At 44.5% G+C, this 18,522-nt stretch overlaps 1 long non-coding RNA gene across 1 annotated transcript; it reads right to left on the minus strand.

The window, feature by feature from the left end:
- Positions 1 to 912: 912 nt before the first annotated feature.
- Positions 913 to 17,648, minus strand: LOC134440976 (uncharacterized). The gene is made up of 3 exons (XR_010033073.1): positions 17,561 to 17,648; positions 9,055 to 9,118; positions 913 to 1,062 (listed from the first exon to the last, which is right to left on the minus strand). It is a non-coding gene; the product is annotated as an uncharacterized LOC134440976 (long non-coding RNA).
- Between the last annotated feature and the right edge of the window lie 874 nt (positions 17,649 to 18,522).

Consider the following 18,522-nt stretch of genomic DNA (forward strand, 5'->3'; position numbering starts at 1 on the left):
TGGAGAACAGGCTGATGCAACAGTCAATTTAAGATGCAAGTGAAGAATAAGAGCGGTGTGCAGACAGTACAACAGAACATTTTATGGAGCAATGGCAGAATAAAGCTTGCAGTGTTGCCAGATTGGGCTGTTTCCCGCCCAATTGGGCTGCTTAGGATGGCTGTGTGCGGGTAAAAATGGCATTTAGCAGAAAAACCCGCCCAATGTTTACCGTAGAAATCAATAGAATTGGGCGGGATTTTGTGCTTCTAGGGGGGTTTTCAGCATTTTTTGGGCTGGAAATCATCAGCCTCATCTGGCAACCCTGAAAGCTTGTGCTCAAAGCAGACAACAGCAGCAGTAAAAGATAATAATAGTGCGTCATGTAAATGTAATTCCATTTTCCTTCACAACAAAACAAACTCATCATCACCCTCTGATATGTGTTACTGGTTGACCAATGGGGATTCAGAGAAAGAGTGGTTTCTCAGGCGACATGCCGGTGTAATATTTGCGAGGGAGCGGAATATTAATTGCCCTCCGCAGTGTCCTCACAGTAATCTGATTAATGTTTTCTCGGCACTCTGAATGTTGATTGTATCACACTGACATTTTCATTTTGTGGATATTAATAATGGATTACCTCTAACAAAATAAGAGTCTTTTTAATTCTACTCATTAATTATTAAACTCCACATACACACACACACGCACACACAATAGCAGAGAATGTCGGATTGTTTCCAACCCATAGATCACAAAAAGACCTTTGTACACGGCACGAAAACATAATGTAAATAAAGATTTTATTTCTTCATGATTCAATTCTTCATTTGTATTTATGGAGTACTCACACAGTTTGTATAATGTAATGCAAAACAATGCAGTTAAATCTCACAGACATAAACAGAAATCAAGTGGCGAGATGCAGATACATACTCTGGTAAGCAATCGTATCCATTTGTTCAACAGGAACAGTTGGTAGCGTGACAGGACTGGCCCTGGACTGAAGGCATATCTGTCTGCAATGGAGTCACTCCTCGCCTGTCACGTTCAGTGCCATGCTGCCAAACCCATCTGCAACTAGAGTGAAGAGGAAACAGCAAACAAGAAGACATAATCAATACTTGGGCCATGTTGGAAAGCAAACTGCTCCACTTCAGAAATACTAGGCCAGGGACAACTGGAGCACTCAGATACTTTTTAGTTATTTTATTGCAGTGCAAGCATAATGACTGACGTTTCGACGCAGTTCGCCTTCTTCAAACCACAGTCAAACCATACTGGCATCACTGAACAGAAAATAAAGACATTACCCCTTCCCCTCTTACATCACCATTAGTTGTTAGTGGTTAGAGAAGAAAGTGCCTTCCCTTTTCTAACTTGGGCCATATTTGCACCATCAGCTCAACGAAGCAAAAACATTTAGCCAAACTGTAAATTAATCAAACCTCTCAAATGTTAAGTGAATATAGTAGTACAAGTTTGTGCAAAATTAACAGCCTTTCTCCACGTAACGTGCTCCTCGAAACTGCTCAAGCACCAGATTAAAATCTGAGAGCTTTTCAAAAAGCTGGCACAGACAAGGGCTGTGGTGGAATGCGTCCCATCAGATGTGACGAGAGCACACTAAGCCCCGTTATTACAATTGTGTTCAGAACAAATCCCCTCCTTTGACTTTGCCAAGAGCATTGTGTGCTTCGCCTTTGTTATAGGGGAAGAGGCTACTGGCAAGCACACGCTCACAGGCAGATGGTGTAATTGTCAAATGTTATGATGTCGAGTCAGCTTTCATTAATTAGGCGCTCCATCACTGAGCTCCTCGTCTCGATTTGTCTAATGGGATGACTTGGCCATTAAAGACAGCCTGACAGCCAGCCATTTTCTTTCTTGTGGTGTTCAAATAATTAAAAAAAAAATCATTTTCAGCTACGGGAGACTTACAATTTACAAAGTATGAAGGATCCTTTTGTGGTGTACATATATGTACGGTACATTTGGAACATTCCCAAACACCTGTGACTCAAATTGTATCACAGTGTACACACAGTATCGTATCGACACCCACAGACATAACCATGTGATTTTCTTGAAGGTACAAGACATCACTAACAGGCCATCTAGTGTGCTGGAGGTATTTTGAGGACTCTGGGGTGGCTTAAAACACTGGGAGTCCTTAAAGTGATACTGTCCCATTTTTGGAAATAAGCTCATATTAAACCTCCCCTTGAGTTAGATAGTTGAGTTTTACCTTTCTCCTGTACTTTCAACCGTTCTCTGAGTATGGCCGCACAAACTTAACCTCCATGCTAGCAGTTAACATTGAGTCCTATGAGACCAGCTGGCGGCTAACTGGTCTCATACGACTCAATGTTAATGGCTAGCTTGTAGGTAAAATTTGCACTGCCATACCCAGAGAACGACTGAAAGTACAGAAGAACGGTAAAACCCTATTATTTAAATAAAGGGGAGGTGTAAAATAAGCTTATTTCCAAAAATGGGACAGTATCGCTTTAAGTCTAGGTCATATAATGACCATGTTTAAAGGATAACTTCAGTCAATTTCAACATGCAGTTGTAATGCCCACAATACCCTGGACTTGTCAGTACCTGAGTTTTTTTTTTCTTCTTCAACCTTTTCCGAGATCCTGGTCATTGTAATGGGGGCAGGTGTTTGTTTACATTTCAATTTTTTTTTTTTCTCCCAAAAACATCCAAGAGGTTATGCAACATCAGCAGACAACTAGCAAACAATGACACCTTTTGGGAAAATATTTGGAGTAGGCCTATGTTCATTAAAAAAAAAAAGTAAACAAAAGCTGCCCCCAATAGAACAGCTCATATCTCAGAAAGGGCTGAGCCAAAAAAATGCAGCATCACTGGGTGTCGGGTCACAAGTCAAGGGTAGCGTGAGCAATACAACAGCATATTGAAATTGGCAGGAGTGCTCCTTTAACCTGTTACTTAAGATGCTCTGTTTATGTAGAATTCTTGCACACCTCCTTTTGCCAGGAGCATTGGAGTGGAACCCCTGGGTCACCAACAGACTGTTGAATTGCTTGAAGAAGGTCAGTAGACCGAGACGTTGCAGTAAACCATGCAAATGTGAACAGTGTGCGGGAGCTTCCTTTTCTTTAACCCATTGATGCCTAAGGCACCTACAAAAAAGGGTGCTGAAGGCCTGAGCCCTTTTTTAAGAAAAGCTGCCCTCAGCCTATAAAAAACTAAATATCTCAGCCTCTAATCTTTCATTAGAATGTGTTCATTCATCTCAAACAAACAGAGATTTTTAATAAAGTTGTCTCAAATCTCATGAGCCTGAATGTTGCGTAATGCAGCTCCAGGCGCCAGGGCCAATGTTGTGCAACGCAACATTTGGCATCAATGGGTTAACTTAAGATGCTCTGCAATTATCATAAAAAATATTATGATGCAGTGGCACACCAGCCAGGCCAAATTCACAGAGACGCGACACTCATCTTGCAGGGCTCGACTCCAGACAAAAACTTAAAGATAACAAGAGTGAAAGCCCCATACAAAGGCAGTGAGTCACTGGTAATCACTGATGAGAGCGTGGGTATAACAATAGTGGACACAGACTAAAGAAAACACAGTACACGCCAAGCTCTCTGTGGCCAACATGGCATCATAGAATCAAAGAAAAGGGGGCGCACCCATAGATGTGTAGTATATACACATCTATGGGCGCACCTTGCATCGAATTGTTTTCTTCATTTTTGTGCACAGACGCGTGAGGAAGGCTAACGCCGAAACGCGTCTGTGCACAAAAATAAAGAAAACAATTTGATGCAAGGTGCGCTCCCTTTTCTTTGATTCTAAGTATTTTGTTTGGGCCAGCACCCTAAAAATTAATCAATAGATCTGAGTGAAGCCTGCTACCTGCCATACTTGATTCAACATGGCATCATACAAATAAGTAAGATAATGTGCCGATTTGAACTGTTTATGGTATTTGTGCACTACACTGTTGCGTGTTGGCTTGTGCTCCACAACGCCCTGTGACAGGTTAGGTTTACATTACATTACATTACATTGCACTAAGCTGACGCTTTCATTTATTCAAAGCGACTTACAGTTACTTTTTTTCCAGGGTATTGGTTACAGTCCCTGGAGCAAAGTGGGGTTAGGTGCTCAAGGGCACTTCAACCATGGATGGAGAGATGGATGGAGAGGTCAGGGGGATTCGAACCTGCAACCCCTAGATTGAAAGACCAACTCTCTAACCACTAGGCCACGGCTGCCCCCAGTATAGAAATGGTTTTGGTCAGGGCACAATTTTGCCATTTCCCTTGCTGTTCTGGGCCTTGTTTCCCGATAACGATGGTTCTTAGCCTTACGTGTGTCGTTAACCAGTGATCCTACGAATGTTCTTAGATTTCCTACGACTGTTTCCCAAAGACACTCGTACATGAACGCGCGTGCACAGCCTCTAAGATCATTCGTAGCGTCGCTCTTAATGATCGCTGTCCACATATGTGGTGCTGAAGTGTACTCGGAGTGAACTGCGCCGTCATCTGCTGCTAAACCATTTACAAAATGTAAGGCGTGTGTCAGTATCAAAAGTTGTTTACAAGGGTGGGACTACATTTGTAGCAGTTTGCAACTATCGACAGGAGTTATTGTTGGCAAATGAAATAAAATGCACACACACAATGAAATCATGCAAAACTCCCAACTGACGGTAATAATGAGCTACGCCGTTAAGACCCAGATAAATCGCGTGCACTTGGCTACTGCAGCTTAATATTTAAGAAGACAAGTAGGCCTAGGCCTAGTTGGAGTTCCAAATTGGGATGCGCAAAGTTACAACCTCAAGGCGTTCAAGGCTTGACAACTGTCGGGAGCACGTCAGCATGCTGTTATGAAAAACAATGTCCATCAAAACTGACACATCCCCTCGCTGCCTTTTTGTTATTGCTTAGCCTACTAGAGTCGGAATAGGGAGAGGAGCTTGGCACATGTGGTGAGCGGTGCGCAAAGTACCGCGCGCTCAAGACTTTCACAACCGTGAGGACATTTTTGCACGGCAGTCTGCTGTTATTAAAACAAAAAATCTACACGAATCCCCATCGCTGCCTTTTTAATTTTTGTCATAGCTTACCCTTCGCCTACAACTATCATGTATTTTCTGCGTCGCCTTCCCTCTCTTAGGCTACTTGAAAATGAAAGAGGGTGCAACAACTCGCTGACCATTTTTCTTCAAAAAATATAAAATAAATAAAGTTTCGGAAGTGGCCTTCCGACATCAACACTCTTGTCTCTCGTTGCCGAAGCCCCTTATTCATTTTGCCTTGTTCATGTTCATGAAGCACCCACACAAATTATGATTGATCACAGTTTAATTATGCCCAGGTTTATCAAACACAGTCGAACTATTTTACTACCTGTAAAATATTTCCAAACACATGACTTTTATTTTATAGGCCTACACATCCACAATTAATGTTGCCTTCTTATTTTCGTTGCAGTGTCAACTGTGCTGCCATGATATTTAGGCTACACTCCCGTCTTAAAACATCAACTTGAAGCGCAAGTTTCCTCTTTTCCTATGGGTGTCTCCACTGTGCCATGCCTCTCGCGTCTTAAAACAGCAATCTTATGCGCAGGTTTCTTCTTTTCCCTTCATATCCTGTGGGTGTCTCCACTGTGCCATGCCGCTACGATCAATCTTAGCGCGTTAAGACTACTCTAGACCACTCGTGGATTGCTCTTAGAGTTACGTGTCAACCTGCGATGGTTCTTTGCTAAGTTGGCTTTGGGAAACGCTCCGTGAGCTCTACGATGGTGTTACGTGTGAACTTAAGTAGCACGTAGCGTTAAGTAGTACTTAGGGCCCTTTCGGAAACGAGGCCCTGGTCAGGGGGAAATGGCATCAGCAGCAGAAATTCGCTGACACCTCGACTTAACTTGCAAAGGCGTCGGACCTCAGTGCGGAATGGACTGGCTTGAAATAGATACGCCTTCACATGATGCCAGTCTGCTGTGGCTCTGACCTCTGCCAGGCATGGCTGCACACACTCTTTGAAAAGCGGATTTGCCAATGGTGGAATGGCTGGCAGAGAGCGCAAAGGGTGAATAAGATGTTGAATTACTCTGGCACCGACTTAGACAACACAAACTCAAACTAGATGCACTCTGTGCACAGACCTCCGCCAAGCAAGCTGTTTGATAGAACATTTGAATATGTTACACCCTATTTTTATTTCAAGTCTTTCTGCCTTCTTTTTGTGGAGTTAGAAACTGGAATGTCAAAATTCGCCCTGTCCACAATTCAATTTGTGGTCACTAGGGGCATCTAGATTTCCAGCAACGGTGAAGAATCTTAAAAAAGGTACTGGTTCCGGTTTGTGATCTGGATCACCACCAGAATTTCATAACTTGTTCCTTGGGTCGTTTCCAACAACCCCCCAAAGTTTCATCCAAATCCGTTCATAAGTTTTCGAGTTATCCTGCTGACAAACAAACAGACTGACAAACAAACAAACAGACGGAAAACACAACCTCTTTGGCGGAGGTAATAAGCAGACAGATAGACAGACAGACAGTGGGAAAACACACAGTTGGATTACAGATGAGGTGATGGAAGTGTGTGTGTGTGTATGTGTGTGTGTGTTGACACACCACCTGTTTGGGGACCAGGTGGGTCACAAAGCGCGGTGACACTGTTCACATGTCACGATATGCCACAGAAGTTAACTGCTTCTATCTCTCATATCGGAACTGGAAATATGAGCGGGGAACAGTGCTGATTGCCCACCTGTCATCTTCGCATCTAAACCTAATTGTGTGTGTGTGTGTGTATTTCTCTCTGTCTGTGTGTGTGTGCATGCGCGCACATATGTGTGTGTGTGTGTGTGTGTGTGTGTGTGTGTGTGTGTGTGTGTGTGTGTGTGTGTGTGTGTGTGTGTGTGTGTGCGTGTGTGTGTGTGCGTGTGTGTGTGTGTGCGTGTGTGTGCGTGTGTGTGCGCGCATGCGTGCACTTGTGTGTGTGTGTGTGTGTGTGTGTGTGTGTGTGTGTGTGTGTGTGTGTGTGTGTTGTGTGTTCTCCTAGCCAATAAATAATGAAGAAGGAAGTCTAATTTTAGATTCATGTCATTGTTTTATCAAGGTGCGACCATATGCAGACTGTCAGGCTGATACCGTACGTATGCTGTCAGGCTTGACAGACACCGATCCTTATCAGTCAGCACATACTTTTCCTCTTTATGGAATCGCAGCCAAATCCAATTATGACCAAGTGTCTCAGCTGCCATTCTACACGGAAAACTCTGAGTCTCTTGCAGAATAAAAGGCCAACAGTTTCCACTTCTAAGGTTCCCCTTGTTAAACGTATGATGTGAGAAAGCTCTTGTCAGTGAAACTGGTAATACAGAAGTAGCCTGATTATCATCGACTTTCAAATCTCTTCGAGTCTTGGTCTGACCTAGAGCACAACAATAAACATTTCCCAAACAGCATTTCCCAAATGGCCTCCCTTGGTTTGCTAATGATTGTTTGCTTCCCAACAAAGTGGGAGGAGTTCCCGTATTTGCGGGAACTCAGAAAGTACTTGCATTGACTCTTGGCCTGACTGGTAGCAACGCTGAAGCTGTTGCGTCACTAGGAGGGCACGGCCTGGCTAATAGAGAAGAGTACTTCCGTGCCTTATTTTGAGTCTAGGCTTGGGGACTGGACTCAAACCACATGATTTTGGCCCTATTCTCCGCTGAAACCTCCCCTTACAGCAATCAGTCATCCCTTTCACGAGAGCATCACAGGCCATTGTTGGTCTTCCTTTTGTCGTAATAGAATTTAACCAGTTCAAAGACAGGAGATATTCTGAGTTTTTTGCCAAAGAGCCATAAATCCCATCTCTAATCCGGAGGCATGTACGGTAGTACACTGTAGTCTTTCTTGTTAGCATTATTTAACGCCATGCCGGTTCCCAGAGAATCGGGCAGCTGAATGGTGACCAGTCTCCAATAAGGTGTGAGTGAAAACACGTGATTAGCGAACGCATCCTATGGAGGTTGTTAAAAATAGACTGAAGGGATCATTTGGTCATTACGATGTTGATATCAACATGCTAAAGCGGGAAAACAGGCAGACTACAGGAAGGAAATTTCACTCAGGATACATTAATTTCACTGGCCGTGTCCATGGTAACCTATGGTAACCGACCCACATGCACAAGACTTGGAAATCTGGTTCCATATTATAATATAAGCCCTGGTACATGTTGTTTTTCACTCCTGACAACACTTTTTTGATAAAAAAAAAAATGCCATTACTGCATTAAATCCAATCGCCTTGGTTTAGTAATATAAATTTCAAAACTTACCATCGAACTGAAGTTTGCTTATGTGAGTTTTGTGAAGTTTGCAGGAAGCTCACGAGAGATGTGAGCACAGATTTTTTAAAGAAAGTAAAAGGGCTGTGATATGAGATGTAGTTCTAAAAAAATCTCTGTTTAGCTCAGGGAGATAGCAACATTGCTTTATCATCATTTGGTTCGTTTGGTAAATATATCCGTGTGGTTGTGCTGTACCTGTCGCTAATAAGGGAAGGATGCGGGGACACGCAAATGTCGATTGTTGACGAGTCATATTTTTGTCAAACCTGAATCCCTATTGCCCGTAACATGGTGGGAATTCCGCTTAGAATCCCATTTCGTTAAATGCTAATCCACCGCATACAAGTTGATGTCACCCACTTGTGAGCTCTATTGACCTAGGCGTCTGGAGTGACATAGACGCTGCATTCAGGCTCTTGAAATTTGAGTGTTTTAATAAAAATGTGGCATGTAAGAGCTGAATGAACACATGCTAATGCAAGATGAGGGTCCTTGCTTGTAAATGCAACTTATTTCATGTTTTTGTGTGTTTGGAGGCTGAGATATTTAGGCTTTTATAGGCCGAGGGCACCTTCCCCCAAAAAGGGCTTTGGCATTCAGTAGTCATTTTTTTGCAGGTGCTTTTAGGGTTAAGAGGGTTTAGGTTATGAGTTTAAAAAATCCAAAACAACACATTGAATGAAGCTTTTGTAGTGACTTGTGTTACAAGTAAGAGTGCTTACCTCCGTGTTGATGTGATGCGGGCATACAGTGCTTCTGTTCGCTTTCAACCGTGTTTCACTGGTCCTGTGAAATAAAGAGCAAAAGAGAGAGAGAGAGAGAGAGAGAGAGAGAGAGAGAGAGAGAGAGAGAGAGAGAGAAATCCAATTATAAATTTCTGTGTAGCGTTCATCTGTCGCTGTGGCCTTTCACATGATCCTCTGTTGGGCCAGTTTCCTGACATCCATCATCCATCAACTGGCGGGTAATTAAATAAGATGACTTTTCTCTCCCCTGCTTTGCAAGGATGACTCTGACGCGCTAGATGGATGCAAAGGTGGCTTTCTCAGCATTCACGATGCCACTGTTTCACATTATAACATTCTGCCCCCCCCCCCCCCCCAGCACATTGTGTCAAGACTCTGAGGAAGGCGCCAAAACGTCAGTCACTTTGTGCACCGAAATAATAAAAAACCTCTAAAGAAAAGTTGCGGAGTGCTCCAGTCATCCCTGGGTCTAGTCATTGTGAAGTAGCCCAGTTTGTCTTGAGACTGTCTACTCTGTCCATTTCAGCCCTGACACCAGCCCATCAGGTTGACTACTCATGACGCCTCAGCCTTTACAGTACTTTGTTTAAAGGTGCACTGTGCAGGAAATGGTCAAAAAAGGTACTGCAGCTATGCTGCTCATTGAAACTATTGCAAAATTTGATATTTTCATGAAAGTTTACTAGTAAGTAATAAACTAATATTTTCTAGTATGGCCCAAGTACAGTCATTTTTGCAGCTAAAAATGTGTATTTCTAGAAATTCAATTCAATTTCATGAAAAGTGCAATTATCCCAGTCATAATGAATATTTAGAATTTGATGGTGGTGGTAAGTATTCATGAAAAAGGTAACATTAGTGAATGGATCGCATGAATTCTGGAAATAAACAACTAAAAATCTTAGACAGTGCACCTAAAGGAGGAAACTTTGAGTGCTCTGACACTTTGTCATTACAGTTAGATTGGGGCTGCTCGTTAGTTTGGACATTTGAAAGACGTTACACTGTAATTGTGTGATTGTCACCCAGCAGCGCTCCATCTGAATTCAATGACGTGAGCAGCAGCAAGTGTCAGCGATGGACGCATGGTGTTAGCCTACAAGACTACAGTGCTGTTGATGTCTGCAGGGAAGCTGACAAGGGGGGACAAAGGGGTCAGTTGTCCCGGGCCCACAGAGATGAGGGGCCCATAATTGGGTTCTCATTACATTGAATGTATTGGGTGGGGGGTCCTTTCAGATGACTTTGTCCTGGGCCCAACCAAAGCTGTCAGCGGCCCTGGAGGTCTGTTCTCAAGACATTGCCTTCACTGCCTGCCTTTCTCCCTTCTCCCCATGTCAGTAGCTTATAATTGTCATTACAAGACGCTGTGCGACAAAGTAGTCGGCGGGAGACTGCCTGCTCCCAACATGTGGTCTAAGGCCAATTACTTTCATAATACGTGACAATGGCAGCTTAAGTGCGGCTCCTTGGACTGCTGGTACAACACTTGGGGCTGTTGGGTTTCTGTCTCTCGCTGACCCTGAGACCCTGTGTGCGCATGTGTGTGCTGTGCGTGTATCCGTGCTTGTTTGTGTGCACGTGCATGCGTGTGTGTGTGTGTGTGTGTGTGTGTGTGTGTGTGTGTGTGTGTGTGTGTGTGTGTGTGTGTGTGTGTGTGTGTGTGTGTGTGTGTGTATAGCCTATATCTTGGGTTTTCACCACTTGCTGCCCCTAACCTTCCTAACCGTGCGATCACAAAGAGCTACAACGTTGCTGACTCCTGCCTGGAAAGCACAAGTCAGGGGCGTTGAACAGGTCAGGGGCGTTGAACATGGCAAACGATTCAACCTGAAGCGTTCGACCAGGGATCTCGACCAACTGACGCTCATGTTTAGAAAAACGTGAACATTCCATTGGCTGACACCTGCTGGCGCCGAGCTCATTACATATTTTTAGATGAAGTTCAACTTTTTGACGCCCTCGGCTTTTGATGCTTTGCACGCCCTCGGCTCTACGCTTTTGCGGCTTTTACCGCTCCTGCCGCCTGCTCTCCCATACAAAGTCAATTACTTCTGTTGCTTTCCACGCATTCAACTCCGGCGGTGTGATCGCACAGTTATGGTGAGACTGTTACCATGTTGTGGAGGAGCCTCCTCCACACACACTGCGTAAAACGAATCTGGTAAAAAAAATGTCTTATTGTATGTGTGTGCTTTGGTGTGCTTTTATGCACATACAGTAGGTGTGTGTTTCAGTGACTGCGTGGGTAGACAGTGCATCTTTGCATGTGGGCATGGAAGTGTGTGTGGTGGGGTATACGGTGTGTGTGTGTGTGTGTGTGTGTGTGTGTGTGTGTGTGTGTGTGTGTGTGTGTGTGTGTGTGTGTGTGTGTGTGTGTGTGTGGTGTGTGTGTGTATGTGTGTGTGTGTGTGTGTGTGTGTGTGTGTGTGTGTGTGTGTGTGTGTGTGTGTGTGTGCGTGCGTGCGTGCGTATGTGCATCTGTCTCTCTTTCTTTGTGTGTGTGTGTGTGTGTGTGCGTGCGTGCGTGCGTGCGTGCTTGCGTGCGTATGTGCATCTGTCTCTCTTTCTTTGTGTCTGTGTCTGTGTCTGTGTTTGTGTTTGTGTATCTGTGCGAGTGTGCACACACGTGTGTTCCTGTATCTGCCTCTATGTTTACCCGTCATGCATTTGTGAAATTGGTAAACTGCAAATTTAAATTACAAATTAGATATCGGGCATATAGGGACTACAACTCGTTTTTTTTTTTTTTTTAGTCAACATAACCCTGTGCAAATTCTCATTTGAAGGTGAAGCTGCTTTTGTCATCTGCCATGCGTGTTTGCCTTGGGAGAGAGGGGGCATAATGTAATATCCATGCATGGGTGGCTTTGTGTCACGCTACTGTGAAACCACTTTACCGCTGTGAATGTTCTCTACTCAAATTGGCTTCAAGTGAAAACACACACACACACACACATTGTATTGTACAGTCTAAGAGACCCATATGTGAAGCAACGTGTATTGAAATTCACTGAGAATGCACACTGTGTCTTGTGATTACAATGATTAGTTGAATTGTCTTTCTCTAGCTTTGTTTTAACTGAAAACCTTATTTATCAGGCTATAGAGTTTTGCTACTGTAATAAGAAATAGGGATTTAGTTTTGGCACAAACAAACAATGGCGCTTTTGCCTCGCAGACAGCCCATTTCTAGCATATTCCGGCCTTGTATGTCATGTCAAAATATGGTTGTGTATTTCATTACATTATGAAACTCTGTGGTATGACAGTCAAAACATCCACCTATATTGTGCTGAAGGCTATTTTTCGAAACCTCTCTAAGGTAATACAATTGTGTGTTTAATTTTCACAGATGCCATGTGCGGGAGAGGTATGATGAGTGAGTCATTTGATTGCGACCTGTCTAGAAATCTCTCTTTTCAAATGCTCTGAGACCCTGTGTGTGCGTGCGTGTGTGTGCGCGTGTGTGTGCATGCGTGTGTGCGCATGTGTGTGTGTGTGCGTGCATGCTTGTGTGCGTGTGTGCGCATATGTGTGTGTGTGCGTGTTTGTGTGCGCGTGCATGCGTGTGTGCGTGTGTGTGTGTGTGTGTGTGTCTAGAAATCTCTCTTTTCAAATGCACTGCTATGTAATTAAACTGACGCACATTTCAAATCAAAAGCTCCGAGCTGAATATTCAGCCGCAGCTGGATAGATGTAGATGGCTATGTCCGTGGCGCAGTTTGAAATGACAATGTATCTTCGTAAAAAGAAATAATATATATGTACTTCACAAGGCTGTCAAGACTGAAAGCATTTGCGTAAAAGGAGGCAATATACAATCTGAGAAGCCCTTGGGTAATGCATTTTGCAGGAAAAAATAACATAAAAAAACATGGTTGTCATTGGATTTGTGGGCAGAAAACACATAGATAAAACTCAGCGAATTCATTTCTTCTGATGTTAAATGCACAGAGTGACTGATTCTCTCTCCTATTTCTTTTGAATGAAGCACTTTATCAAACCCAAATCTTGATAGATACCTTTATTTTGCATGCTGTCACATTATGAAATGTGCTCTCCCGTAATAACTATATTTCGAAATGGATGGCTCAAATATGTGTTTACAGAAATAGCCTGGCTGGTTGCTGCATTTGCAATGTAATAAATATTAGGTTATTGGGCAGGAAGCGTGGTTTTGCAGCCTCGGAGTAAATTTCTGGCGGAGCCGTCATAAAGGCTTATTTCCAGTAATTATCTTGCAGTCGACAGTTAAACAAACACGCACATACTCACAATTGCGTGTGCGCTGGTGCACACATACACATGAGCACGCGCTCGGACACACACACGAATGCGCGCACACAGGAGCGCACGCGTGCACACACACACACACACACACACACACACACACACACACACACACACACACACACACACACACACACACACACACACACACACACACACACACACACACACACACACACACAGTTTGGAGGCCCTTTAGAAAAACCTGCAGTAGTAGTACCAGCGGCAGTATCAGCAGGTGAGCTGGCCAGGGTAGCCATGGCGCTGCTATCTACTATGTCTGTCCTGCGACCCCTTTATGTCATCTTGATGCCAGCCAAGTGCTCCATCTTCCAACCTCGAGGACAATGTTAGCGTTTTGTGCAACAAAGCTGCCTCCAACACCCAACACTAGACACCAGACCAGGGCTGGACTGGGGGAGAAACAGGACCCAGGCACTTTGGCTTAAAGGGGCCCCTCATAATGAAAATAGGGGCCCACAAGGGCGCGTGGCCCACTGGGAAAAGCCCGCTACGCCAGATGGCCAGTGCAGCCCTGGGAGCCTCCCCTCATGCTTCGAAGCACAGGACGTTTTTTTTCCCTCCTTTTTTTGCGAGAGACAAATGAGATGCTAAGTATACTGGCTTCAAAGTTTGCCAGTGACACGGCTCAACCCCCAGCGCAACTGGGAGATGACAAAAGTTAGCACCTGTGTGGAGCTGATTAGAAGAATGCGCCCGCTTTAATTAGAGGGGGCCCGCAGCTATTCAGATGTCAGAGCTGTCTGGCCATAGAAAGAAAGGAAGACAGACTGAGGGAGAGGGAGAGGGAGAGAGAGAGAGAGAGAGAGAGAGAGAGAGAGAGAGAGAGAGAGAGAGAGAGAGAGAGAGAGAGAGAGAGAGAGAGAGAGAGAGAAGGGGGGGCTCCAGCACCACCACCTGCTTGGCTATCTCCATTAATAAGCTTCTGACCTGTGTGTGTGTGTGTGTGTGTATGTGTATGTGTATGTGTGTGTGTGTGTGTGTGTGTGTGTGTGTGTGTGTGTGTGTGTGTGTGTGTGTGTGTGTGTGTGTGTGTGTGTGTGTGTGTGTGTGTGTGTGTGTGTGTGCGTGAGCGCATTCGTGTGTGTGTGTGCCAGCCTGCGTGTGTGTGTGTGTGTGTGTTGCATGAGTCTAAAAGTCATGATCTGCACTCGCTGTGGGAGTCTGTAAAAGAGAGTGGGAGAGGACGGTAGGTAGGACGGTAGGTTTGACGATATGGGCTCCCTGTCGAGATTAGCTCCTTTTCACTACTGGGTACGTGTGCGCATGCGCACCACCACGTAACGGTTTTCCTGGTTCATTGGCCAGCTAGTCTTCAGTTTACAAGCTCAAGGTACCAGTAAGCAGTGGCACCATTTATTTTCGGTACGACGTTAAGTGTTAATCTGCGAATCACCCGCATTCATACCTGGCTCTGAACCTGAACCTGCTGCCGCCATGTTGTCATCACTGTTCACAGAGATAAAACAAGTATTTTTTTGGTTCGCATCGCGCCTGAACGTGCCTTTAGCGGTGGGTGAAGACAGTACGGTAGGACAGCCAATTCATTGTGTGCGAGTACAGCTTTTCATACGCACGCAGACACATTACCCCCGGCATCGTGTGTACCCCGCAGTGAGCGAGAGTGCTAATTAATTCGATCCCGTGATGGCTTTAATTGCCAGTGTGATTGGAATTCCAGGCCTACAGGTGTGCTGGGAATGGTAATGCTCTCTCTGCAAATGTTAAATTTGACAACTACTCATCACAAGAAAGCCGATTTGTTGGGAAATACTCTACGGTGGCCTAGGAGATCTGGTGTCAGTATTTCAGTGTTTTTTGGCCTTTCCCTGCCATTTGAATTGTGTCCTTTATACGACAAACTGTGCAACATTAGTCTGGCTGTCTGGCAAACTACCACAGACAGGACATTTTCACAATCAGGCTTATCCAGGTGCTTCTTTTCAAATGCCTCTCTATATTTCTGCCCAGAGATGATCAACCAATCAGAGCACTCATTGCGATGGCATATGGGCAGTGTACATGTTTCATTGGTGCCTGATTAGGAGTAGCCAAATACAGTATAGGCTGACTTCCAGGTGAAATTCAACATACTGTAGTCAGAAATGATATGTTACCATCTCAGATAGTATGGGTGGGCCTAGGTTACTGAAAAATACTACCAATCAGAAATGTTAGCCTCCGCCCAGCCGTGGCTTAGTCGGCTGGGCACTGAACCGCTACGCAGACTACTTTGATTCCCGGCCCGGGTCATATCCTGATTCTCTCCTACTCATTTCCTGCCCCATTCTTCACTGTCCTGTCTAAATAAAGTTGATAAAAACCCAAAAATATTTTTTTGCAAATATTTTTTTTTTTACATCATATTCCTCTGAATAAACACTCAAATGCTGCACGGGTATGACCATTCCTTTCTGAAATAGCAGATTTTACCTATGATCATGTAGCGTATGCATAGAATGGGAACAATGACCTTGACTCATCGCTGTAGAATGGTAACAACGACCTTGACTCATATAGCAGCTGACTAGACAAATGACTTCAGGGGTGCGAAAAACAGTGTGTATTAGACCCCTACTGAGATAATGTGATAAACTGATGGACTTATTGGGCAAGAAGGAGGAGCAGTGGTCCAAAACTCATAGACATGCACGGGAGGCTGCCCTGCCCTCCTCTCCTGTGGTGTACACATCACATTGATTGATTGAGAGTGTATCAATATCCTCCACTCAGGGTTTACTGACCTCTGGATGTAGTTCGGGGAGAGTTGTTGTGGAAGAGGAATGCATTGACTTTTAGGCTATCGTGATTGGCTGCTAAAATGGTCCAGAAGCTCAGTGTTTGTTCCAAACTTTTTCTCCCCTTTTGGACATATAGGAATATTTTAACGATCCCCCTTCCACATCATACTCCAAACGCAAAACATTTTTTTATCGACTAATGTATGCGTAATTGTATGGGTTTTAGGCAAGTGTTCTCCAACCCCCCTGCAGGACATCTGATTTTAAGTAAAAGCACAACTTTGGCAAAAACTTAAAACCCCTAAGTTTGGAATCAGGGATCTTTAAGGCACTTGGTTTTAGATAGACAGAGTTTTAGTTCTGCAAGCTGAAAATGTTCACATACAATATACCGTATATATAGTTTACGGTTGTCAGTCAGGGCAGGGCGCACATATAAAACCCAAAAAAGAAAGGAGAAGAAGAAAAAAAGGAGAAAAAAGTAAAGGAGAAGAAGAAAAAAAGAAGAGAAAAGGCAGGCGGCAGCAAGTGCATTGTCAGGCGGTAAACATCAGGATGGAGCGAGTGCAGTGTGCAGTTTCCATTTTTATTGAAAGAGCTTCGCCCTTATTTTCATTCATTTCACAGTGACAAAGAGTGGTGAGTGGCGCAGGTGTGTGTGTGTGTGTGTGTGTGTGTGTGTGTGTGTGTGTGTGTGTGTGTGTGTGTGTGTGTGTGTGTGTGTGTGTGTGTGTGTGTGTGTGTGTGTGTGTGTGTGTGTGTGTGTGTGTGTGTGTGTGTGTGTGTGTTTTACCAGCATCTGTGTGTGTGGTTAAGTGGTGAGTGGCATATGTGTGTGTGTGTGTGTGTGTGTGTGTGTGTGTGTGTGTGTGTGTGTGTGTGTGTGTGTGTGTGTGTGCGTGCGTGCGTAGCATGCTACCAGGCTTTACTGGCAGATTCAAAAGCAAACAAGAGAGCTGCCAGGCCAGCTGTCTCAAATACACACACACACACACACACACACACACACACACACGCACGCACGCACGCACGCACGCACGCACGCACGCACGCACGCACGCACGCACGCACGCGCACGCACGCACACACACACACACACACACACACACACACACACACACACACACACACACACACACACGCACACACGCACACACGCACACCCGCACACACACACACACACACACACACACACACACACACACACACACACACCTATGCCACACACCACTTACCACACACACATGCTGGCGCACACACACACACACACACACACACACACACACACACACACACACACACACACACACACACACACACACACACACACACACACACACACACACACACACACACACACACACACACACACACACAGGTTGACTGTGTGGATTTAATTAGGACTGAATGTCAGGTGTGATAATTACCCGTTTCCCAGATAAACACTCGTCCTCCATTTTGTCTTCAGGTTTCACCCAGCAGCACAGCTCCAGTCCGCACTGCACTGCAAAGTACCATCCGTGGTAGGCTACACAGATCGCCATACTTTTAACATTTTCTTTTATAATCAGCTCTCAACTCTGCATGCCACTGTCATGGAATACAAACAAAACACAACAAACAAACAAACAAACACATACGTGAAATAGGATTAGTCACATTCAAGACTGCTTTAAAAAAAAGAAAAAAAGAAAATGGCATCCATTATAGCTGTATTATAATTTGCCTTTGTCACGTGGCTATGGTTGTTTTATTGCCGTCTCCTGCTGTTTTAATTAATTACCGGAATGTTAATTACCAGAAATGTTCAAAGCATTGTTTTACAGAGTATGGCTCCAGTCGGGCAGAGACAGAGCAGACCAAAGCAGACACCCCCCAACCCCAACCCCCCCAACCCCCCCATCCCCCTACCCACGTCTCCAGACCATCAGTCATGTGTGTAATGAATCTGTACGTGTTATCGGACTGCTCTGCATTATTTCATGCAGGAGAATAGGGCTATGCCAACACAGAACGACCGCCACAGCTCATCTGCTATGCTACTGCAGATTGTTTTATGTTCGGGTGAATAATTTCATATCGGTCGAGGAAATAACTGAAACATCAGCTACTCATTATCGTCCATGATGAACCGGTCCATATTATGACGTCCTCAGAGTCTAACTGGCTTTTGGTTGAAGTGCAGTCTGTGTATCCTGCTAGCACAACATGGCAGTATAGTGTTTTCAGTCAAATAAATTCAGTTTCAGAGAGGAAGATACCGCACACTCTTGTCCATCGTGCTGAATTTTATTTAACAGAAATAGAAAGGCGACACTGGCCGAAACTTTGTTTCTGTAAATAAAATTCAGCACGATGGACAAGAGTGTGTGGTATCTTCCTCTCTGAA

The sequence above is a fragment of the Engraulis encrasicolus genome, chromosome 24 (genome assembly GCF_034702125.1).
Source record: "Engraulis encrasicolus isolate BLACKSEA-1 chromosome 24, IST_EnEncr_1.0, whole genome shotgun sequence".
Classification (NCBI taxonomy): Eukaryota; Metazoa; Chordata; class Actinopteri; order Clupeiformes; family Engraulidae; genus Engraulis; species Engraulis encrasicolus.